This window comes from Nerophis ophidion, linkage group LG02 (assembly GCF_033978795.1).
Source record: "Nerophis ophidion isolate RoL-2023_Sa linkage group LG02, RoL_Noph_v1.0, whole genome shotgun sequence".
NCBI classification, from domain to species: Eukaryota; Metazoa; Chordata; class Actinopteri; order Syngnathiformes; family Syngnathidae; genus Nerophis; species Nerophis ophidion.
The window spans coordinates 72,345,928-72,370,927 of NC_084612.1; the positions used below are offsets into that span (position 1 = coordinate 72,345,928).

At 44.3% G+C, this 25,000-nt stretch overlaps 1 protein-coding gene across 1 annotated transcript in view; it reads right to left on the reverse strand.

The window, feature by feature from the left end:
• Nucleotides 1–25,000, reverse strand: part of asic1b (acid-sensing (proton-gated) ion channel 1b) — a 401,531-nt gene that overhangs the window by 168,292 nt on the left and 208,239 nt on the right. The gene's annotated exons all lie outside the window — the stretch shown is intronic.

Genomic DNA, 25,000 nt, shown 5'->3' on the forward strand with positions numbered 1-25,000 from the left:
TCCGGCCACGAAGAGTCAAAGCCAGACATCTGTTTACTACACAAGTCAGCAGCTGCTGGTAAAATAATAATATGTGTATAAAAAAGCCCTCCGGCTAAATAAACACAGCCAGGCAGGAGCAAATTTGAATGCAGGAGACAGAAATGAAGTGTGTGCATGTTGTAGAATTAATTGTGTTTTCATATCAAACCACTTGGGTTGCAGTGTCCAACTCACTAATAGTACAGTTATTAAACAGTCTGAATATGACTACCGTGTTTTACGGACTACAGGGCGCACCGGTATACTAAACCCCGTTTCCATAGGAGTTGGGAAATTGTGTTAGATGTAAATATAAACGGAATACAATGATTTGTAAATCCTTCTCCACCCATATTCAATTAAATGCACTACAAAGACAAGATATTTGATGTTCAAACTCATAAACTTTATTTTTTTATGGCAAATAATAATTAACTTAGAATTTCTTGGCTGCAACACATGCCGAAGTAGTTGGGAAAGGGCATGTTCACCACTATGTTACATCACCTTTTCTTTTAACAACACTCAATAAACGTTTGGGAACTGAAGAAACTAATTGTTGTTCTTTTAACAACACTCAATAAACGTTTGGGAACTGAAGAAACTAATTGTTGAAAGTTTGAAAGTGGAATTCTTTCCAATTCGGGGGGCGTGGTTAAGTGGGGAGGAGTATATTTACAGCTAGATTCACCAAGTCAAATATTTCATATATATATATATATATATATATATATATATATATATATAGGTGTGGGAAAAATCACAAGACTACTTCATCTCTACAGAACTGTTTCATGAGGGGTTCCCTCAATCATCAGGAGATTGAGGGAACCCCTCATGAAACAGTTCTGTAGAGATGAAGTAGACTTGAGATTTTTCCCACACCTACATATTGCGCTCTACCACAGTATCGAGCACTATTCTCTGGATAATCCAATATATATATATTTATATATATATATATATATATATATATATATATATATATATATATATATATATATATAAGAAATACTTGACTTTCAGTGAATCCTAGCTATATATATATATATATATATATATACATATATATATATATATATATATATATATATATATATATATATAAGAAATACTTGAATTTCAGTGTTAATTTTTTTACACATAACACTCATCAATTGTCCATCCTTGTTTTTCTAACCATATGCATGTACAGTAGATGGCAGTATTGTCCTGTTTAAGAGTGTCACAACATTGCTGTTTACATCAGACAAACTGCTTTACGGTAGACGGAAACGGACTGCTGTTGTTGTGTGTTGTTACCGTTACTTACAAACCTAAATAAGGATACACCCCCATTTGGATGTGCCGTCGGCAGAAGTGGGTAGTAACGCGCTACATTTACTACTTGAGTATTTTTTGGGATAAATTGTACTTCTAAGAGTAGTTTTAATGCAAAATACTTTTACTTGAGTATATTTATAGAGAAGAAACGCTACTTTTACTTCGCTCCATTTATCTACATTCAGCTCGCTACTCGCTACTGATTTTTAACATGCCTGCGTTTCACCAATCAAATGCAGTCACTGGTGATATTTGACTCCATTTCACCAATCAAACAGAGCCAGGCGGTCACATGATTAACTGCACATTTAAAAAATTTTTTTTATAAACCTTTATTTATAAATTTCAACATTTACAAACAGTTGAAAATAATAATCAAAGTAAGTACAAAAACAGTACAAAACAGTATAAAAACCATACAAAACACCATTGGCTCACTCAATCTCAGTAAATAACTTAAAATAGGAACACAGCATCATCGTTTTCACAGCTTTTTGGTTGTTAGAGGTAGAGTGTTTTAATGTAGAGTTCTAAATCATTTTTAAAGGCACAAAAAACTGATCGTGTATTGAGAAACTTACATTTATGAATATAAAAATTAGCCAATAATATAATGAGGTTGCAAAGGTAAAACTCATTTTCAAATTTTTTTTCAATACAGTGTAAAACTGTGTAATATATATTATTTAATATATATTATTGTTTTAGTTGCTTAAGAGATATTCCTGGCTCTGAATTTGTTCATTGCTATTTTTATCTTTTTGTGCATTACTTGTTGCCGTCATCATTAAACGAACAGGTTACTCATCAGTTACTCAGTACTCGAGTAGTTTTTTCCCAACATACTTTTTACTTTTACTCAAGTAAATATTTGGGTGACTACTCCGTACTTTTACTTCAGTAATACTGTCATGCCCATGGGCTCATTTTTTGTTTTGGTCATGTTATGTTTTGTTATTTGGATACTCAGTTCCTGTTTTGCACTTCCTGGTTTGTGTTGCTACCATGACAACTCATTAATTTTCACCTGGCCCTCCATGTCACGGCCCCGTCCTCAGCCCTCACACCCGTTTGTTAATTTTCATAGCCTATTATTTAAGCCACTGTTACCAGGTAGTCGGCCTGGCAACTTCCCACATTACCCTTCAACTCCTTTCATGCCATGCCATGCATATTCCTCAACTGCTTCATGTCATGCCACGCTGTTTATTATTTTTTGTCCATGCCACGTAAGTTTTTGGTTTGTTATTCATGCCACGGTGCAAGTTTTTGTGTTTCATGTTTATAGTTTGTAGCCTTTGTGCTAGTCATTTGTTTTTTGTAGCCAGGTGTTTGTACCTCCTTTGTTTGCCTTTTTTTTTGTAGTTTACTAGAGTATTAAAATAAAATGTACTGACATTCACGTCTGGCTCGTGCCAATTTCCCTTTGCGTTTTGGACACTCAGTTCCTGTTTTGATTTTCCTGGTTTGTGTTGCTACCATGACAACTCATTAATTTTCACCTGGCCCTCCATGTGACGGCCCCGTCCTCAGCCCTCACACCTGTTTGTTAATTTTCATTGCCTATTATTTAAGCCACTGTTACCAGGTAGTCGGCCTGGCAACTTCCAACATTAAATGATAAATGGGTTGTACTTGTATAGCGCTTTTCTACCTTCAAGGTACTCAAAGCGCTTTGACATTACTTCCACATTTACCCATTCACACACAGATTCACACACTGATGGAGGGAGCTGCTATGCAAGGCGCCAACCAGCACCCATCAGGAGCAAGGGTGAAGTGTCTTGCTCAGGACACAACGGACGTGACGAGGTTGGTACTAGGTGGGATTTGAACCAGGGACCCTCGGGTTGCGCACGGCCACTCTCCCACTGTGCCACGGCGTCCCTAAATTACATTACCCTTCAACTCCTTTCATATTCCTCAACTGCTTCATGGCATGCTACGCTGTTTATTATTTTTTGTCCATGCCACGCAAGTTTTTGGTTTGTTATTCATGCCACGGTGCAAGTTTTTGTGTTTCATGTTTATAGTTTGTAGCCTTTGTGCTAGTCATTTGTTTTTTTGTAGCCAAGTGTTTGTACCTCCTTTGTTTGCCTTTTTTTTGTAGTTTACTAGAGTATTAAATAAAATGTACTCACATTCACGTCTGGCTCGTGCCAATTTCCCTTTGCGCTGGAAAAACTACTCTCCAAGTCATAGTCCAAGTTGTGACGAATACATCTCTAAAGTAACAGTATTCTTACTTGAGTACAATTTCTGGCTACTCTGGCCGGTCGGGTTCTCGAAACTGCGGCCCTACAGTACATGGTCAGCCTTCAATGGAGCCGCTGTAATCACAGATTGAAGGCAAGCCTTCAACTTGTGAAGATTACAGTGCGGACAAGGCCTGACAAGAGCCTCCGCGTGAGACTTACCAATTCCGGCTGCTGATGAAACGGGAAAGGGGGAGGAAAATCGATACGGCCTGTTCCCATGCTCGACCCTAAAAGAGGGGTCAGTGATTTAAGGACGTCTCGATGAATAAAGATGAGGAGGCGAGAGGACATCACACAGAAAGAAGGGAGACGGCCAGAGTTAATTCACCGAGAGAGGGGAGGTCACCTCTCCTCATCACTTTCTTCTCCACTCCTCACACGTCTCCCTGCACCCGTCCCGGGAGGACGGCGAGAGAAAACTCTGCTAATTTGGATGTAGCTCGGCTCTTTTCATCCTTTTTTTTAATTATTATTTTTTTTTTCTCTCTCCTGGCTTTGCAACCGAGCTTTTTCGGTTTTATATTTGCAGCATCTTCTTCAGGCACGAAAAAAAAAAAAAGCCACAGTGGGATTTACAGACGAGGGAATGAAGTTTGTGTATTGGAAGTCGCAAAGCCACACACACACACTTAAGCACACACACACACACACACACACACACACAGTCATTAAACCGTGTCCCGAGGAGGTACGCGACAGCTTCAAGTGGTTTCGGGAGCGAATAAGCGAGCCCAATTTACAAGCCGGATGATATTTGCATCATGGAGACTCCTCAGTCGGAACACAGCTTATGGAAGAAGAGCTTCTTCTCTTATCTTCCGCGTCTCCTCTTCTACTTCTACATCTTTTTTTTTCTTTTCTGCCTTGAGAGTAAGCTCCTTATTTCGCATCCACCGGATGAATAATGGATCAGTCAGCCCGAATTTTGGTTATGCCTGCTGTTTTATTTCTGCATTATCACTGACTTGAGGCTTTGGCGGTTTGTATTTACACCGCCGAGTTCTGGATAAATAAACTCCGCGTCTGTTACTTCTGTAAGGCTTTCACGGGCCAGAGCTTGTTACGCTTCCGAATGTGGTATTTAAAAAAAAAAAAAAAGTGACCCGAAACAATTATGAAATGTGAAAATGTAGGGACAAGTTAAAGGCCTACTGAAATGAGATGTTCTTATTAAAACGTGGATAGCAGGTCCATTCTATGTGTCATACTTGATCATTTCGCGATATTGCCATATTTTTGCTGAAAGGATTTAGTAGAGAACATCGACGTTTAAGTTCGCAACTTTTGGTCGCTAATAAAAAAGTCTTGCCTGTACCGGAAGTAGCAGATGTCACATTGTTTTTAATCATAGCCACCAGCCGAGAAGGCGACGATTTCCCCATTAATTTGAGCGAGGATGAAAGATTCGTGGATGAGGAAATTTAGTGTGAAGCATTAAAAAAAAAAAAAAGAAAAAAGAAAAGGCGACGGCTCCAGGCGACGGCAGTGGGAGCGATTCAGATGTTTGAGACACATTTACTAGGATAATTCAGGAAAATCCCTTATCTGCTTATTGTGTTAATAGTGTTTTAGTGAGCTTCTAAAGCAGGGGTCGGGAACCTTTTGGCTGAGAGAGCCAAGAATCAAAATATTTTAAAATGTATTTCCGTAAGAGCCATATAATATTTTTTTTTTTAACACTGAACACAACTGGGGCGGCATAGCTCGGTTGGTAGAGCGGCTGTGCCAGCAACTTGAGGGTTGCAGGTTCGATTCCCGCTTCCGCCATCCTAGTCACTGCCGTTGTGTCCTTGGGCAAGACACTTTACCCACCTGCTCCCAGTGCCACCCACACTGGTTTAAATGTAACTTAGATATTGGGTGTCACTATGTAAAGCGCTTTGAGTCACTTGAGAAAAGCGCTATATAAATATAATTCACTTCACTTCACTTCACAACTAAACGTGTGCATTTTTAAGTAAGACCAACATTTCTAGGGTATAATAGCGCTCTTATTATTTGTAATAACATTGTTATACTAAAGCTAACTGTGGAGGGGGGCGTGGCCTGTGGGCCTGCAGTGAAGCAGGGTGTGCCAGGACCGGCCTCAAAATCAGCGACAGGTGCGTAAATGGCCCACCTGGGCCTTGTTATCTAATCACCTGTCGCTCTGTTATAAGCAGCAGCCAGGAGGAGAGGCGGGGGTTGGGGCTGGAGCCAGAGTGCGAAGGAGAACAAAAGAGAAAAAGACAATTGCTGGAAAGCAACGGAGAGACTTATTGAAAAATACAAAATATTGCAACCCTGAAACAGGCTCTCTTGTCGGTGGTTGGTGGTCTGAAGAACCCCCGGGAGGGCAATCCCTAAACTAATCAATAATAAATAAATCACTTCTTACCCTTAATGCAACTTCTTGAACAAGTGCGGTAGAAAAAGGATGGATGTTTAATATTTTGAACGTTATTTTTAACACTTTGATTACAAGTGGAATTATTCATTACTTATTATGTTAAGCATTGTCAGCTCAGATTTATCCGAGAGCCAAATGCAGTCATCAAAAGAGCCACATCTGGCTCGCGAGCCATAGGTTCCCTACCCCTGTTCTAAAGTCATACCTGAAAGACGGAGAGCTGCGATGACCGCCAGTGTCTCTGAGGGAAAATGGAGGAGGCAAGATTACAGCTGCCTTTTTGACAGCTGCTGCAGGAGGTCGCATAATACACTCAAGTCTCCGGTAAGAACCGACTTAATATCACAATTTTCCCATCCAAAAACTTGCTGGTTGACGTAGAAAAACATGTTCGCTTGACCGCTCTGTGTTAAAGCTTCACAACAAGCAAAGAAACACCGGCTGTGTTTCGGTTGCTAAAGGCAGCTGCAATCCACCGCTTTCCACCAACAGCATTCTTCTTTGACGTCTCCATTATTAATTGAACAAATTGCAAAAGATTCAGCAACACAGATGTCCAGAATACTGTGTAATTATGGGATAAAAACAGACTACTTTTAGCCGTGAGTGGTGCTGGGAGAACATGTCCGCTCCAACCAATTACATCACAAGCACGCGTCAACATACGCGTCATCATTACGCGACGTTTTCAACAGGATACCTCGCGGGAAATTTAAAATTGCAATTTAGTAAACTAAACCGGCCGTATTGGCATGTGTTGCAATGTTAATATTTCATCATTGATATATAAACTATCAGACTGTGTGGTCAGTAGTAGTGGCTTTCAGTAGTCCTTTAATGTTGAGTAGTGAGGAAAACATCTACAAACCCCGTTTCCATATGAGTTGGGAAATTGTGTTAGATGTAAATATAAACAGAATACAATGATTTGCAAATAATTTTCAACCCATATTCAGTTGAATATGCTACAAAGACAACATATTTGATGTTCAAACTGATAAACATTTTTTTTTTTGCAAATAATCATTAACTTTAGAATTTGATGCCAGCAACATGTGACAAAGAAGTTGGGAAAGGTGGCAATAAATACTGATAAAAGTTGAGGAATGCTCATCAAACACTTATTTGGAACATCCCACAGGTGTGCAGGCTAATTGGGAACAGGTGGGTGCCATGATTGGTTATAAAAACAGCTTCCCAAAAAATGCTCAGTCTTTCACAAGAAAGGATGGGGCGAGGTACACCCCTTTGTCCACAACTGCGTGAGCAAATAGTCAAACAGTTTAAGAACAACGTTTCTCAAAATGCAAATGCCAGAAATTCAGGGATTTCAACATCTACGCTCCATAATATCATCAAAAGGTTCAGATAATCTGGAGAAATCACTCCACGTAAGCGGCATGGCCGGAAAATAACATTGAAAGACCGTAACCTTCGATCCCTCAGACGGCACTGTATCAAAAACCGACATCAATCTCTAAAGGATATCACCACACGGGCTCAGGAACACTTCAGAAAACCGCTTTCAATAAAAACAGTTTGTCGCTACATCTGTAAGTGCCAGTGAAAGCCCTACTATGCAAAGCGAACGCCATTTATCAACAACATCCAGAAACGCCGCCGGCTTCTCTGGGCCTGAGATCATCTAAGATGGACTGCTGCAAAGTGGAAAAGTGTTCTGTGGTCTGACGAGTCCACATTTAAATGGGTTGTACTTGTATAGCGCTTTTCTACCTTCAAGGTACTCAAAGCGCTTTGACACTACTTCCACATTTACCCATTTACACACACATTCACACACTGATGGAGGGAGCTGCCATGCAAGGCGCCAACCAGTACCCATCAGGAGCAAGGGTGAAGTGTCTTGCTCAGGACACAACGGACGTGACGAGGTTGGTACTAGGTGGGAATTGAACCAGGGACGCTCGGGTTGCGCACGGCCACTCTCCCACTGCGCCACGCCGTCCCCCAAATTTCAAATTGTTTTCGGAAATATTCCACATTGTGTCATCCGGACCAAAGGGGAAGCGAACCATCCAGACTGTTATCGACGCAAAGTTCAAAAGCCACCATCTGTGATGGTATGGGGGTGCATTAGCGCCATCCAACCATCACCCGAGGGGAAAAAAGCGGTGGTGAAGGCGTGGGGTGCGGGTCGGGAGTGTGAGGTGTGAGGGAGGTCAAAAGCGTCTATCATTGAGGTGTCCTCGGGGGTGTTTTCAGAACAGCCTGGTCCTGTTTCCACAGCGTCAAGGCCGTTCGAGGGAGTCAAATCGTAGATTTGACAAAAAAGAATGACTTGTCAGTTTTACTCGTCCATGCTGGGTGCTCTCAAATTCAATTCAGACGTTTGGATTTAAGGACAGCGCAAAGAAAATGGCTTCAAAAAGTTCAGACAAGACAAAAACAAAGAGAGCAAGCTGGGAGAAGAGGGAGCGGAAAAACCGCCCTCACCAGAGGCAAGACAGAAAAAGTTTCTAGAGCGAGGGCGGAATATGACGCTTAAAATGCTTTGGTAATTTAGCGACTTCTTAGACAGACACAGAACGACAGCAACTTGGCTGGATGATTTGAATTCAGAGGGAAAAGGCTTTCATCGGTAAGGACTCGCCATTTATTATAAAAGAGACCATCACTGCAGCCGGCAGCAGGAATAAAATCACCCAAATGAAAAAGGGAGCGGACGCCCTGAAGATGGTAGAAAGTAGGAACGTTGATGGCTTTAATACTCCTGCAGCCATGATATACAGTCGTGGTCGAAAGTTTGCAAAGAACATTTGTTCAACGTTTCCAATTATTTCGACAATTCTTATTTTTTTGTGATAGAGTGATTGGAGCACATACTTGTTGGTCACAAAAAACATTCAGGAAATGTGGTTGTTTTATGAATTTATTATGTTTGTGGCCAAACAGATCAATTTTTGTTTCATCTGACCACAGTCGTTCCTCCAGAAGGTCTTATCTTTGTCCATGTGGTGTCAGATGAAACAAAAAATTGTGCTTTTTGGCCGCAATATGTTTGGAGGAGAGCAGGTGAGGTCTTTAATCCCAGGAACACCATTCCTACCGTCGAGCAAGGTGGTGGTAGTATTATGCTCTGGGCCGGTTTTACTGCCAATGAAACTGGTGCTTTACATGGGACAATAAAAAAGGAGGATTGCCCCCAAATTCTTCAGGACAACCTAAAATCATCAAGCTGGAGGTTGGGTCTTGGGCGCAGTTGGGTGTTCCAACGGGACAATGACCCCCAAACACACGTCAAAAGTGGAAAAGGAATGGCTAAATCAGGGTAGAATTAAGGTCTTAGAATATCCATCCATCCATCATCTTCCGCTTATACGAGGTCGGGTCGCGGGGGCAGCAGCCTAAGCAGGGAAGCCCAGACTTCCCTCTCACCAGCCACTTCGTCTAGCTCTTCCTGGGGGATCCCGAGGCGTTCCCATGCCAGCCGGGAGACATAGTCTTCCCAACGTGTCCTGGGTCTTCCCCATGGCCTCCTACCGGTTGGACGTGCCCTAAACACCTCCCTAGGGAGGTGTTCGGGTGGCATCCTGACCAGATGCCCAAACCACCTCATCTGGCTCCTCTCGATGTGAAGGAGCAGCGGCTTTACTTTGAGTTCCTCCCGGATGACAGAGCTTCTCACCCTATCTCTAAGGGAGAGCCCCGCCACCCGGCGGAGGAAACTCATTTCGGCTGCTTGTACCCGTGGTCTTATCCTTTCTGCCGTGACCCAAAGCTCATGACCATAGGTGAGGATGGGAACGTAGATCGACCGGTAAATTGAGAGCTTTGCCTTCCGGCTCAGCTCCTTCTTCACCACAACGGATCGATACAACGTTCGCATTACTGAAGACGCCGCACCGATCCGCCTGTCGATCTCACGATCCACTCTTCCCTCACTCGTGAACAAGACTCCTAGGTACTTGAACTCCTCCACTTGAGGCAGGGTCTCCTCCCCAACCCGGAGATGGCACTCCACCCCTTTCCGGGCGAGAACCATGGACTCGGACTTGGAGGTGCTGATTCTCATTCCGGTCGCTTCACACTCGGCTGCGAACCGATCCAGCGAGAGCTGAAGATCCCGGTCAGATGAAGCCAACAGGACCACATCATCTGCAAAAAGCAGAGACCTAATCCTGCGGTCACCAAACCGGAACCCCTCAACGCCTTGACTGCACCTAGAAATTCTGTCCATAAAAGTTATGAACAGAATCGGTGACAAAGGACAGCCTTGGCGGAGTCCAACCCTCACTGGAAATGTGTCCGACTTACTGCCAGCAATGCGGACCAAACTCTGGCACTGATCATACAGGGATCGGACCGCCACAATAAGACAGTCCGGTACCCCATATTCTCTGAGCACTCCCCACAGGACTTCCCGAGGGACACGGTCGGATGCCTTCTCCAAGTCCACAAAACACATGTAAACTGGTTGGGCAAACTCCCATGCACCCTCAAGAACCCTGCCGAGAGTATAGAGCTGGTCCACAGTTCCACGACCAGGACGAAAACCACACTGTTCCTCCTGGATCCGAGGTTCGATTATCCGGCGTAGCCTCCTATCCAGTACACCTGAATAAAGCTTACCGGGAAGGCAGAGGAGTGTGATCCCACGATAGTTGGAACACAGCCTCCGGTCCCCCTTCTTAAAGAGAGGTTTTAGAATAGCCTTCCCAAAGTCCTGACTTAAACGTGTGGACAATGCTGAAGAAACAAGTCCATGTCAGACAACCAACAAATTTTGCTGAAATGCGCCAATTTTATCAAGAGGAGAGGTCAAAAATTCAACCAGAAGCTTGTGGATGGCTACCAAAAGCGCCTTATTTCAGTGAAACTTGCCAAAGGACATGTAAGCAAATAATAACATTGCTGTATGTATACTTTTGACCCAGCAGATTCGGTCACATTTTCAGTAGACCCATGATAAATTCATAAAAGAACCAAACTTCATGAATGTTTTCAACCTGCGGCTCCGGAGCCGCATGCAGACTCTTTGATCACTCTGATGTGGCTCAGCTGCTAAATTGCCGACCCCAACGACTAATCCGCGAGGTTTCCGTATTTTAGTGCCTCTCTCAGAAATCACCCGGGGGATAACATTCTCCAATTTCCACTTGGACTACAATACTGAGGGTGTGCAGTGGTGTTAATATCTTTAACCTCCTCTACAACATGTTGTCACGCCCGCTTTTACATCACGCGATCTGCGTGTCAACCGGTCATTTAATGTTCAGCCTTTATTAATACACGAAAGCGACTGCAACGCATACTTAGTCGACAGCCATACAGGTTACACTGAGGGTTGTAATATAAACAATTTTAACACTCTTACTAATATACGCCACACTGTGAACCCACACCAAACAAGAATGACAAACACATTTTGGGAGAACATAGGCACTGTAACACAACATAAACACAAAAGAAGAAATACCCAGAATTCCATGCATCCCTACTCTTCCGGGCTACATTAGCACCAAACTCCGCCCCCTTCAATCCCGCCCACTTCAACAGACGCACGGAGGGGTGGGAGGATTTGGTGCTAGCGGGGTGCATAATGTCAAGATCGGCATTTACTCAATTTAAGAAGATTTTTCAATATGTTGAGTCAAACGGTCTAATTTTTTTTCCATCAAGAAAAGTGCACTTGTTATTAGTGAGAATATACGTATTTTAAGTTATTTTGGTGTTCATTGACGTTAGCTAATTTAACTTGTTTTGGAAAGTCTTGACAAGCCAAATTTTCTGGTTCTATTGGCAGATAATTTTGCTTAGTTGACTTAAAATACCCCTCATTTTTAATTTTTTTTTCTCTTGTTTTTGAACACTGACATATTGCAGTGTGCATTTCCCTCGCCAACAACCAGACGCTCATTCCATGGAAAAATGAACATTTTTGATAGCGAGTTAAAAAAAAAACATGGCCAAATTGTGAAATGTCAGAAATCATTCGGAGAACACGGGATGTGTGATGCTCAAGAACAACCTAAACCTCCAATTCCCACCCAGGAAGTGATCTAAGAGAACGTCTTCCAAAGCGTTGCTGAATAAAACATGGATGTGTGATTCATCTGCCGAGCATCTCCGCTATCATATATTCCCACAGACTCCAGCTGAGATTAGTATTTAATGTTGGATTTATCATCAGCGCTGCCTTTACTGCGTGTGCTGCTTGCCAGCTTGGCATCCTTGCCGCTTTTCGACTAATTAAATTGCAGCCGGTTTGACAGGTGGGAATGCAAAATAAACGGCGATTGTTTTGATTGCCAGCTTCTGTTTAGGTCACGGGCGCACACAGAAAATATTTAATGACGCATTTTGCGCATTAAAGAATTGATTCCGGACTAGACTCCGACAGCGGAGGAAGCTCAGTCTGGGGACAGGAAAAAAACGCAATAGACACGATGATTATATATACACACGTTACGACATAGAAACCACAAGACTTGCAACAGAAGGGGAAATGCATATATGTATGTGGCGGTCCATGGTGTGTTTGTGTGTGTGTTATTGTAGGGGGCGTCCAAACTTTTTCCAGCCAGGACCACGCACAGGAAACATTTAATGACGCATTTTGCGCTTTAAAGATGCTAAAAGTGATACAATGTATGTAATATCTGCACAAAACACAATTCGTCTAATATCTAATCTATATGGATTATTATTATCAATGAGATTAGAGATGTCAACATAGTGTAAAGTTCTTACTTATATCCGTCAGTAAACTCGCCATGAAAGCGCTAAAACATACCGGTGTAGTGAGTTTACATTATTTACCGGCTGGTTCTGACATAATATTGTGAAAGTCCAGTCCATAGTGGATCTAAAATAATAGAGGGAGTCCAGTCCATAGTGGCTTTATTGTCATTGCACTTAAAAAGTGTAACAAAATTTAATTTTTAGTACGAAGCCATTTAAGAGCAGACAAACAGTGTCGGTAGACTGAACAAGAATGCGGTGGAGCGCCCCATAAAAGGTGGGAAAAGGGCGACGTGAGTATGAGTAAAATAAAGTTGATTCCGGACTACACTCGGACAAGGGAGGAGGCTCAGTCTGGGGACAGGAAAAAAAACCTCAATATACACGATGCAAAATAAACGACGATTGTTTTGATATATATACACACGTTACGACATAGAAACCACGAGACTTGCAACAGAAGGGGAGATGCATATCTGGGTGTGGCAGTCCATGGTCCATGATCCATGGTGTGTTTATGTGTGTGTTGTAGTAGGGTCATCCAAACAATCTATAGGGATTATTATTATTATTATTATTATTAATGAGATTTCCGGTTGGAAATTTTGACAGAAGACTATAGAACTGACATGTTTTAGGGTAGGAAAGGACAGCACTTTATTGTCATTGCACTTAAAAAGTACAACAGAATTACATTTTTAGTACGGACCCGTTCATATGTGGATAACCCCCCCGCCGGTTTAGCTCGGTTGGTAGAGTGGCCATGCCAGCAACTTGAGGGTTGCAGGTTTGATTCCCGCTTCCGCCATGCTAGTCACTGCCGTTGTGTCCTTGGGCACCTGCTCCCAGTGTCACCCACACTGGTTTGAATGTAACTTAGATATTGGGTTTCACTATGTAAAGCGCTTTGAGTCACTAGAACAGGGGTAGGGAACCTATGGTTCTAGAGCCAGATGTGGCTCTTTTGATGACTGCATCTGGCTCTCAGACAAATCTTAGCTGACATTGCTTAACGCGATAATTATGAATCATTTCGCTGGTAATCACAGTGCTAAAAATAACGTGCAAAATATAAAACATTCTCATACATTTATATCCATCCATCCGTTTTCTACCGCACCTGTTCAAGAAGTCACATTAATGGTAAGAAATATTTTATGTCAGGATGCGGGGCGGTTACAGCTTGCTGCAGGGTCATTCTCCCAGGAAGGCAGACGGACTACTCGGGACATGGCATTTAGGTAAAAACATGATTTCATTTTAACTAAAATAATATACAAACAAAAATCGCTCACAGCAGAGGCACAACTTGGGCTAAGAAGAAAGCTACCGCATAAACAGACTAAGAACATAAATCAAACAAAACTTACTTGGCATGGCATGAAGCACAAAACTATGGCAAGGCATGAAACAAGTCAGCACAGGGCGACTGACTGGCAAAGACGAGCTTAAATACTGCCTCTGATTAGTGCTCGGGAAGCGAGTGAGCGGGCATTTTGTCCACCCGAGACAAGTGGACTAAATGAGTAACCAAGGAAACCAGACAAGGGAGTGGAAAAAAACAGGAACTTAAAGAGTCCAAAGGACAAACAGCACATGGCCAAACAAAAACATGATCAACAGACATGACATTTTATTTATTATTGGTTAGCTTCAGAATAACAATGTTATTAAAAAGAATAAGATACGTATTATACTCTAAAAATGTTGGTCTTACTTAGAAATGCACGCATTTAGTTGTATTCAGTGTTAAAAAATACGATATGGCTCTCACGGAAATACATTTTGAAATATTTGGCTTTCATGGCTCTCTCAGCCAAAAAGGTTCCCGACCTCTGCACTAGAGAAAAAGCGCTATATAAATATAATTCACTTCACTAATTCACTTTTAGGGATATACCATCCATCATCTTCCGCTTATCCGAGATCGGGTCGCGGGGGCAACAGCCTAAGCAGGGAAACCCAGACTTCCCTCTCCCCAGCCACTTCGTCTAGCTCTTCCCGGGGGATCCCGAGCCGTTCCCAGGCCAGCCGGGAGACAGTCTTCCCAACGTGTCCTGGGTCTTCCCCGTGGCCTCCTACCGGTTGGACGTGCCCTAAACACCTCCCTAGGGAGGCGTTCGGGTGGCATCCTGACCAGATGCCTGAACCACCTCATCTGGCTCCTCTCGATGTGGAGGAGCAGCGGCTTTACTTTGAGTTCGTCCCGGATGGCAGAGCTTCTCACCCTATCTCTAAGGGAGAGACCCAAACTCATTTCGGCCGCTTGTACCCGTGAACTTATCCTTTCGGTCATGACCCAAAGCTCATGACCATAGGTGAGGATGCGAACGTAGATCGACCGGTAAATTGAGAGCTTTGCCTTCCGGCTCAGCTCCTTCTTCACCACAACGGATCGATACAACGTCCGCATTACTGAAGACACCGCACCGATCTGCCTGTCGATCTCACGATCCACTCTTCCCTCACTCGTGAACAGGACTCCTAGGTACTTGAACTCCTCCACTTGGGGCAGGGTCTCCTCCCCAACCCGGAGATGGCATTCCACCCTTTTCCGGGCGAGAACCATGGACTCGGACTTGGAGGTGCTGATTCTCATCCCAGTCGCTTCACACTCGGCTGCGAACCGATCCAGACTTCAAAAAATAAAACAAGCCACTGGGAACTGATTTTTATTGTTTGTAACCCTTTTGAAATTGCGATAATGTTCCCCTTTAAAAAAAAAAAAAGGAAAAAGAAAATGCTATTCTTATGTAGGAAAATGACATGAAAGCCTTGGCTTCGTGCGGCCGTGTCACAGAATCACTGACGATGGCGACGCCTCTGAAGCAAACTGTTGCCGTGCGAGGATGTGTAACGTGTGATTAAACACTGTAATTGATATTCCTCACATGAAGCACCAACAGAGAGATGGGGAAGCAAAGCGGTGGAAAAGAGGCAAAAAAGAACAACAACCCCGAAATGTATTAGTCAACGTCAGCAATGACCATAAACATATAAATCAGGGAGGAAGTGAGGCTGTTAGGGAGAAAATGAATCAGGCGGAGCTCTGGACGAAGGAGTGTGATGGAGGGATGGAAGAAGTGGGAGAGTCTAGGAAGCACAGCGCCACACTGCCGTTTCATCACACAATTAGACATCATCCATGCACAATATCAATCAATCAATCAATCAATGTTTATTTATATAGCTCAAATCACAAATGTCTCAAAGGACTGCACAAATCATTACGACTACAACATCCTCGGAAGAACCCACAAAAGGGCAAGGAAAACTCCCACCCAGTGGACAGGGAGAATTCACATCCAGTGGGACGCCAGTGACAATGCTGACTTTGAGAAACCTTGGAGAGGACCTCAGATGTGGGCAACCCCCCCCCCTCTAGGAGACCGAAAGCAATGGATGTCGAGCGGGTCTAACATGATACTGTGAAAGTTCAATCCATAGTGGCTCCAACAAAGCCGCGAGAGTTCAGTTCAAAGCGGATCCAAGACAGCAGCGAGAGTCCCGTCCACAGGAAACCATCTCAAGCGGAGGCGGATCAGCAGCATAGAGATGTCCCCAACCGATACACAGGCGAGCGGTCCATCCTGGGTCTCGACTCTGGACCGCCAGTACTTCATCCATGGTCATCGGAACGGACCCCCTCCACAAGAAAGGGGGGGACATAGGAGAAAGAAAAGAAGCGGCAGATCAACTGGTCTAAAAAGGAGGTCTATTTAAAGGCTAGAGTATACAGATGAGTTTTAAGGTGAGACTTAAATGCTTCTACTGAGGTAGCATCTCGAACTGTTACCGGGAGGGCATTCCAGAGTACTGGAGCCCGAACGGAAAACGCTCTACTTAACAATTAGACATCATCCATGCACAATATCAATCAATCAATCAATGTTTATTTATATAGCCCCAAATCACAAATGTCTCAAAGGACTGCACAAATCATTACGACTACAACATCCTCGGAAGAACCCACAAAAGGGCAAGGAAAACTCCCACCCAGTGGGCAGGGAGAATTCACATCCAGTGGGACGCCAGGGACAATGCGAAACCTTGGAGAGGACCTCAAATGTGGGCAACCCCCCCCTCTAGGGGACCGAAAGCAATGGATGTCGAGCGGGTCTAACATGATACTGTGAAAGTTCAATCCATAGTGGCTCCAACACAGCCGCGAGAGTTCAGTTCAAAGCGGATCCAAGACAGCAGCGAGAGTCCCGTCCACAGGAAACCATCTCAAGCGGAGGCGGATCAGCAGCGTAGAGATGTCCCCAACCAATACACAGGCGAGCGGTCCATCCTGGGTCCCGACTCTGGACAGCCAGTACTTCATCCATGGTCATCGGACCGGACCCCCTCCACAAGGGGGAGGGGGACGTAGGAGAAAGAAAAGAAGCGGCAGATCAACTGGTCTAAAAAGGAGGTCTATTTAAAGGCTAGAGTATACAGATGAGTTTTAAGGTGAGACTTAAATGCTTCTACAGAGGTAGCATCTCGAACTGTTACCGGGAGGGCATTCCAGAGTACTGGAGCCCGAACGGAAAACGCTCTATTTAACAATTAGACATCATCCATGCACAATATCAATCAATCAATTAATGTTTATTTATATAGCCCCAAATCACAAATGTCTCAAAGGACTGCACAAACCATTACGACTACAACATCCTCGGAAGAACCCACAAAAGGGCAAGGAAAACTCCCACCCAGTGGGCAGGGAGAATTCACATCCAGTGGGACGCCAGGGACAATGCGAAACCTTGGAGAGGACCTCAAATGTGGGCAACCCCCCCCTCTAGGGGACCGAAAGCAATGGATGTCGAGCGGGTCTAACATGATACTGTGAAAGTTCAATCCATAGTGGCTCCAACACAGCCGCGAGAGTTCAGTTCAAAGCGGATCCAAGACAGCAGCGAGAGTCCCGTCCACAGGAAACCATCTCAAGCGGAGGCGGATCAGCAGCGTAGAGATGTCCCCAACCGATACACAGGCGAGCGGTCCATCCTGGGTCCCGACTCTGGACCGCCAGTACTTCATCCATGGTCATCGGACCGGACCCCCTCCACAAGGGAGGGGGGGGACATAGGAGGAAGAAAAGAAGCGGCAGATCAACTGGTCTAAAAAGGAGGTCTATTCAAAGGCTAGAGTATACAGATGAGTTTTAAGGTGAGACAATATGGACCGACTAGTCTTTTAATCACATCCTGGTTCTGAGGCGGCCTTGGTTGCATTTTCGCCCACCGTCACACATCACACATCACACATCCCGCGGATGTCATCAAGAATCTGAAGCAAGACGGCAGGACTTCATGGGCTCACGTGGTTGTCGACGAGGAGCGGGAGTGCTTACCTGCACGGAGGCCCGACGCCAAATCAATCATGATTGGCTTAACGAGGATCAATAAGGCTAACAGCCCGGGTGACATTGCCAACAATCACGGCGGCGTATCGATGCAGGGATTTTAGTGAGGTAGACGAAAAATAATGGAGGGATTGAAAAATAACAGCCATTTTTTGGTTGCCTGCAAAGAAATTCTGCGAGACAACTTACCGATGGTGTCTATTAGATGTTATGAACTGAAGGCAACACTTATTTTTCAACACCTTTTCTTTTAACAGCATTCAATAGATGTTAATATAAACGGAATACAATTATTTGCAAATCCTTTTCAACCCATATTCAATTAAATGCACTACAAAGACAACATATTTCATGTTCAAACTCATAAACTTTATTTTTCTTTTTCAAATAATAATTAACTTAGAATTTCAAGGCTGCAACACGTGCCAAAGTAGTTGGGAAAGGGCATGTTCACCACTGTGTTACATCAAGATGGCAGCGAGGAGGCGGAGACGACGAGCGAGCGGAGAGGCGGGGCGTGCCAGGACCGACGCTACAGGTGAGATGAATTATTAATGGGTTGTACTTGTTTAGCGCTTTTCTACCTTCAAGGTACTCAAAGCGCTTTGACACTACTTCCACATTTACTCATTCACACACTGATGGAGGGAGCTGCCATGCAAGGCGCTAACCAGCACCCATCAGGAGCGAGGGTGAAGTGTCTTGCTCAGGACACAACGGACGTGACGAGGTTGGTACTAGGTCGGGATCGAACCAGGGACCCTCGGGTTGCGCACGGCCACTCTCCCCACTGCGCCAGGCCGTCGAGATCAGGAGCGTGGCTCGCGCACCAGGAGACAATTAGCGTACCTCCTTTTAGCGTATAAAAGGGGAGAAGGAGGAGAAAACGAGGCAGAAGGAGGAAAGCCCGCAGCAGTGCGTGAAGGGCAAGAGCGACAGAGAGCAGACGATGGCAGCTGAAAAGCGACCGGTGAACGAGCAGTGGAGGAAGGCGTAGAAAAGTGACCTGGGGTTTATTGCAAAATAAACAAGAGTCATACCTGCTCAAGCAAGATGTCCTTCCTTGGTGGTCCATGGAACCCGCACAACAGCAAGCTACTTTCAAAATTACCTTTTCTTTTAACAACACTCAATAAACGTTTGGGAACGGACGAAACTAATTGTTGAAGCTTTGAAAGTGGAATTCTTTCCCGTTCTGGTTTTATGGAGAGTTTCAGTCGTTCAACAGTCCGGGGTCTCCGCTGTTGTATTTTACGCTTCATAATGCGCCGCACATTTTCCATGGGAGACAGGTCTGGACTGCAGGCTGGCCAGGAAAGTACCCGCACTCTTTTTTTTTACAAAGCCACGCTGTTGTAACACGTGGCTTGGCAGGGGCGTCCATGAAAAAGACGGCGCTTAGATGACAGCATATGTTGTTCCAAAACCTTTATGTACCATCGATCCATCCATTTTCTACCGGTTATTCCCTTTCGGGGTCGCAGGGGGCGCTGGCGCCTATCTCAGCTATAATCGGGCGGAAGGCGGGCTACACCCTGGACAAGTCGCCACCTCATCGCAGGGCCAACACAGATAGACGGACAACATTCACACTCACATTCACACACTAGGGCCAATTTAGTGTTGCCAATCAACCTATCCCCAGGTGCATGTCTTTGGAGGTGGGAGGAAGCCGGAGTACCCGGAGGGAACCCACGCATTCACGGGGAGAACATGCAAACTCCACACAGAAAGATCCCCAGCCTGGATTTGAACCCAGGACTGCAGGGCCTTTCGTATTGTGAGGCAGATGCACTAACCCCTCTACCACCGTGAAGCCCACCTGTATGTACCTTTCAGCATTAATGGTGCCTTCACAGATGTGTAAGTTACCCATGCCTTGGGCTCTAATGCACCCCCATACCATCACAGATGCTGGCTTTTGAACTTTGCGTCGATAACAGTCTGGATGGTTCACTTCCCCTTTGGTTCGGATTCAACGATGTTGAATATTTCCAAAAACAATTTGAAATGTAGACGCGTCAGACCACAGAACACTTTTACATTTTGAATGAATCCATCTTAGATGATATCAGGCCCACAGAAGCCGGCGGCGTTTCTGGATGTTGTTGATCAATGGCTTTCGCTTTGCATAGTAGAGCTTTAACTTGCACTTACAGATGTAGCGACGAACTGTATTTGGTGACAGTGGTTTTCTGAAGTGTTCCTGAGCCCATGTGGTGATATCCTTTAGAGACTGATGTCGGTTTTTGATACAGTGCCGTCTGAGGGATCGAAGGTCACTGTCATTCAATGTTAGTTTCCGGCCATGCCGCTTACATGGAGTGATTTCTCCAGATTCTCTGAACCTTTTGATGATATTATGGACCGTAGATGTTGAAATCCCTAAATTTCTTGCAATTTAACTTTGAGAAACGTTGTTTTTAAACTGTTTGACTATTTGCTCACGCAGTTGTGGACAAAGGGGTGTACCTCGCCTCATCCTTTCTTGTAAAAGACTGAGCATTTTTTTGGGAAGCTGTTTTACATCTAACACAATTTCCCAACTCATATGGAAACGGGGTTTGTATTTCCCTCTCGCTCAACGAAGGCAACCGACACCGACCAAAACGTACAACCGAATCCCGACTCCATCGATATGCACGGTTTAATACGAACATCGCCAAAAATAACCACTTTGGCTGGAAAAAATAGCAAAACTCCCTGAGCAATGGTGCTCACATTCCTGTTAGTTTTTTTAAAGGCCTACTGAAATGAGATTTTCTTATTTAAACAGAGATAGCAGGTCCATTCTATGTGTCATACTTGATCATTTCGCGATTTTGTCATATTTTTGCTGAAAGGATTTAGTAGAGAACATCCACGATAAAGTTCGCAACTTTTGGTCACTAATAAAATAGCCTTGCCTGTACCGGAAGTAGCAGACGATGTGCGCGTGACGTCACGAGTTGTGGAGCTCCTCACATCTGAACATTGTTTACAATCATGGCCACCAGCAGCGAGAGCGATTCAGACCGAGAAAGCGACGATTACTCCATTAATTTGAGCGAGGATGAAAGATTCATAAATGATAATAATAATAATAATAATGCATTAGATTTATATCGCGCTTTTCTATTATTAGATACTCAAAGCGCTCAGAGAGAAGTGGGAACCCATCATTCATTCACACCTGGTGGTGGTAAGCTACATCTGTAGCCACAGCTGCCCTGGGGTAGACTGACGGAAGCGTGGCTGCCAGTTTGCGCCTACGGCCCCTCCGACCACCACCAATCATTCATTCATCATTCATTCACCAGTGTGAGCGGCACCGGGGGCAAAGGGTGAAGTGTCCTGCCCAAGGACACAACGGCAGCGATTTGGATGTCAACAGGTGGGAAGCGAACCTGCAACCATCAGGTTTCTGGCACGGCCGCTCTACCCACTACGACATGCCGCCCCTAGATGAGGAAAGTTAGAGTGAATAACTTAAAAAAAAAAGAAAAAAAAAGAAAGAAAAGGCGACGGCTCCAGGCGAAGGCAGTGGGAGCGATTCAGATGTTATTAGACACGTTTATTAGGATAATTCTGGAAAATCCCATATCTGCTTATTGTGTTAATAATGTTTTAGTGAGATCATAAAGCCATACCTGAAAGTCGGAGGGCTGCGGTGAACGCCAGTGTCTCTGAGAGAAGCTAATGGAGGAGCCAAGATCACAGCTGCTGGAGGAGGTCGCATAATCCGCTCAAGTCTCCGGTAAGAGCCGACTTAATATCACAATTTTCCCATCCAATAACTTGCTGGTTGACATGTGGTAGAGCAGGGGTCGGGAACCTTTTTGGCTGAGAGAGCCAAACAGGCCAAATATTTTAAAAGTATTTCCGTGAGAGCCATATAATATTTTTTAAAGACTGAATACAACTAAATGCGTGCATTTTTATGTAAGACTAACATTTTTAGAGTTTAATAACATTGTTTTTCTGAAGCCAACCAACAATAAATAAAATACTTCTTACCATTAATGCAACTTCTTGAACAGGTGCGGTAGAAACCGGATGGATGGATTAAAATGAATGAGAATGTTTTATATTTTGAACGTTATTTTCGACACCGTGATTACCAGCGGAAGTATTCATTACTTACCATCCATTTTTTCCATCCATTTTCTACCGCTTATTCCCTTTTTTGGGGTCGCGGGGGCGCTGGCGCCTATCTCAGCTACAATTGGGCGGAAGGCGGGGTACACCCTGGACAAGTCGCCACCTCATCGCAGGGCCAACACAGATAGACAGACAACATTCACACTCACATTCACACACTAGGGCCAATTTAGCGTTGCCAATCAACCTATCCCCAGGTGCATGTCTTTGGAAGTGGGAGGAAGCCGGAGTACCCAGAGGGAACCCACGCATTCACGGGGAGAACATGCAAACTCCACACAGAAAGATCCCGAGCCTGGATTTGAACCCAGGACTGCAGGACCTTCGTATTGTGAGGCAGACGCACTAACCCCTCTGCAACCATGAAGTCATTACTTACCGTGTTAAGCAATGTCAGCTAAGATTTATTTGAGAGCCAGGTGCAGTCATCAAAAGAGCCACATTTGGCTCTAGAGCCATAGGTTCCCTACCCCTGTGGTAGAGAAACATGTTGGCTTGACCGCTCTGTGTTAAAGCTTCACAACAAAGAAACACCAGCTGGGTTTCGGTGCTGTTCCACCAACAGCATTCTTCTTTGACGTCTCCATTATTAATTGAACAAATTAAAAAATATTCAGCAACACAGCCGTCCAAAATACTGTGTAATTATGCGATGAAAACAGACTACTTTTAGCCGTGAGTGGTGCTGGGAGAACATGGGAAATTTAAAATTGCAATTTAGTAAACTAAAAAGGCCGTATTGGCATGTGTTGCAATGTTAATATTTCATCATTGGTATATAAACTATCAGACTGCGTGGTCGCTAGTAGTGGCTTTCAGTAGGTTTTTAAAGTCATTTTCTCCATCGGCCATTCCTTCTCATCAACGCCGACATTCCCGGTTCCAGGCACACCTTGGGGTTGTCCATGATGGAGGAGCAGCCGCTCAAAGACGTCTTCGCCCACATCGCCCCCCCCCCCTCCCTCCCCCTCCCGTCCATCCCTCACAGTTAGGTTTAATGGAAAGACCCCGTGGCTGAGCTCACCTCCATACATCTCCATTCACTCGCCTCGACCCGTAACCACGGCGACCGCCTCGTGCAACACATAAAGAACAGCCGGCCGGGCCTCGCCGAGCTTGACATTCTCGGCATGCCGGCATCTCCAATAAGCACGGCGGCCGCACAAATCCCGGCATCAGCACGGCGCCGCTCCCAGACAGCGACGTGATCCTGGATAACAATCGGGATGTTGCGCGACTCCAACACGATAGTCCGCCTTCACTCTGCAAGTTTTTAACCGTCGAAAAAAAAAAATAAAGTGTTTATGCAAACTACACGCCAACCTAAATCCAGCTGAACGGAACAAAACATCGAGTTGAAGGTTTATGCATAAAATGTATTCAGATTGCAGGTTTGGGTGAGTGGAGAGTTGTCTACATTTAAATAGTGAGCAGAATAGCCAAAAGGTTGCAAGTGCGGATTTTTTCCAGGAATACAACCTTCAAACCCTGACCTTACACAACATCCATTCTTTGCTTGTGTTTAAAGGGGAACATTATCACAATTTCAAAAGGGTTAAAAACAATTCAAATCAGTTCCCAGTGGCATTTTGTATTTTTTGAAGTTTTTTTGTCAAAATTTTACCGGTCTCCGAATATCCCTAAAAAAAGCTTTAAAGTGCTTGATTTTCGCTATTTGCGATGCCGCTATCCATTTCCCTGTGACGTCATACAGTGCTGCCAATGTAAACAAACAATGGCAGATATAGCGACATTAGCTCGGATTTAGACTCGGATTTCAGCGGCTTAAGCGATTCAACAGGTTACGCATGTATTGAAACGGATGGTTGGAGTATAAAAGTATTGAGCGAATAGCTATTGACGCTATTCATAGCCGTAGCATGGCCGAATAGCTGCGTTAGCATCGCCGGTAAAATTTGTGCGGACCAAACGATCAGGACTTTCGCATCTCCTGACACTGGAGCAACTTAAATCCGTCGATTGGTAAGTGTTTGTTTCGCATTAAATGTGGGTGGAAGGGAACGTAATATAGTTGCAAATGCATCTGCAGGTTATCCATACATCTCTGTGCCATGTCTGCTTTAGCACCGCCGGTAAATAGCATGTTAACATCGATTAGCGTAGCATGTTAGCATCGATCAGCTGGCAGTCAACATCAACAAAACTCACCTTTGTGATCTCTGTGACTTTATCGTTGCAAATGCATCTGCAGGTTATCCATACATCTCTGTGCCATGTCTGCTTTAGCACCGCCGGTAAATAGCATGTTAGCATCGATTAGCGTAGCAGGTTAGCATCGATCAGCTGGCAGTCAACATCAACAAAACTCACCTTTGTGATTTCTGTGACTTTATCGTTGCAAATGCATCTGCAGGTTATCCATACATCTCTGTGCCATGTCTGCTTTAGCACCGCCGGTAAATAGCATGTTCGCATCGATTAGCTGGCAGTCACGCCACGACCAAATATGTCTGATTAGCACATAAGTCAACATCAACAAAACTCACCTTTGTGATTTCGTTGACTTTATCGTTGCAAATGCATCTACAGGTTATCCATACATCTCTGTGCCATGTCTGCTTTAGCACCGCCGGTAAATAGCATGTTAGCGTCGATTAGCGTAGCATGTTTGCATCGATTAGCTGGCAGTCACGACGCGACCAAATATGTCTGATTAGCACATAAGTCAACATCAACAAAACTCACCTTTGTGATTTTGTTGACTTTATCGTTGCAAATGCATCTGCAGGTTATCCATACATCTCTGTGCCATGTCTGCTTTAGCACCGCCGGTAAATAGCATGTTAGCGT